The sequence below is a fragment of the Adiantum capillus-veneris genome, chromosome 29 (assembly GCF_014529385.1).
Source record: "Adiantum capillus-veneris isolate H3 chromosome 29, ASM1452938v2, whole genome shotgun sequence".
In the NCBI taxonomy this organism is placed as follows: domain Eukaryota; kingdom Viridiplantae; phylum Streptophyta; class Polypodiopsida; order Polypodiales; family Pteridaceae; genus Adiantum; species Adiantum capillus-veneris.
The window spans coordinates 21,738,032-21,739,660 of NC_140959.1; the positions used below are offsets into that span (position 1 = coordinate 21,738,032).

General features: G+C 37.9%; 1 long non-coding RNA gene across 1 annotated transcript; it reads right to left on the reverse strand.

Annotated features, from left to right (window-relative positions):
- Positions 1-938: 938 nt before the first annotated feature.
- On the reverse strand, positions 939-1,629 carry LOC147418880 (uncharacterized). Its single transcript, XR_015187093.1, has 3 exons — positions 1,513-1,629; positions 1,339-1,411; positions 939-1,250 (listed from the first exon to the last, which is right to left on the reverse strand). It is a non-coding gene; the product is annotated as an uncharacterized LOC147418880 (long non-coding RNA).

The window sequence follows — 1,629 nt, forward strand, 5'->3', positions numbered from 1 at the left end:
GTAAATGCTATCTTCACAAAGATCGTCCTTTGAAGCAAATAATTGATTGTATCCATAGGAAAAAGGAAGGCCTCAGACGAATGGTATTGTGCCATCAACGTTGTTCTGTCGAGCTAGAACTGAATTGATGAGGGGTGGTTGGCCACCTCTTTGAGAAGCCTAGTAATAGCTGACCATTGTATTATAGTATCCCTCAAGGCATGTCATGAGCTTGAGGTGTCTTTGTATATTATTTTAGTGAATACAATACATCTACTCACTTTTGTGTGCTTGGGAAAAGAAAACATGGGCTACTTAGTTCTATATTGAAACCTTGTGGAGTGTAACACTATGTGAGTTTTTATAAAAAAATTGAACTCACAATAGTGAGTGTATGTATTGTATTCATCAAAATAACATACAAAGCCACCTCAAGCTTGTGTCGAACCTTGAGGGACATCAGACATTGGACAACAATCAGGCTTCCCAAAGCATCATCCAACTACCCCTCTACAGGTCAGTTCTATCTCATTCGAACGGTGTTGATGGCCCTATACCAATTTTATTTCGCTCAATATTTGTGACACTTTGCATAGTGTGATGCTTAACCGTCCACAATTTTCATACCACCCATCAACATATGAATACACCCAATGATGCCACCAACACCATGTACCATATCCTTGACAAATGTACTCTTCCTTAACTTTCAAATATATAAGCATCCTTATATGTATTGGGAGAATAGCCAATACATCATGACCCATGTTAACCTACATTAGCAATTCGCAAATCTCTCTCTCTCTCTCTCTCTCTCTCTCTCTCTCTCTCTCTCTCTCTCTCTCACACACACACACACACACACATTAACCTATGTAGTAGATAAAAACCCACTTGAATAAGCCAACAGTAACTAAAAAAATATGGTACTTAGAATGCATAAACAATGGATCAAAGTGTTCGATCATTTAGAGAAGTTGAGCCTACGACACACTCTACTTGGAACTCTCAAGATCCAAGGTCCGACACGTCGAACACTGCGACCGAGGCGTCGAGGTGATTCACCCAAAGAATAAATTCTAAACATCCATTCATTCACTCCATAGGGACCGTATGAAAAGTTGTAATTGAGAGGGCGTTGCATACCTAACTCTCGTACAGTGATTCGCATATCATCTATATCAAACTCTATGTGATAATAACCTACAACACTTCTAAAATATCGTGCTTCATATAATGCCAAGACAGAATGTCTGCAATAATATTGAAGCCTGCAATGAAAATAACAACCAACCATTGAAACATAAAAAGTAACAACACATTTAACGTCATATGGATTCAAGTTCAAGCTATACGCACCGAAGGATCTCAAAATCCTTGACAATACGAACAATATCCTCAGCATGTGCAGGACCCCTCCACAATGGAGGATCTAGAAAAAATGTTACACGTGTAAACATACAAAATAAAGGCCAAAAAGTTCTCATTCATGGTAAAAGTAAGTAACAAAGATAAGATTTTACATTTACATACCTCTAATATAAGTAGGTACATCATTGAGGGTGTACTAAACCATGATGTATCGTGCCATTCTTTATCTGCTCTAACAGCACAGATTTGGAAGTTTAAGAGGAACAAATATGAAATAGA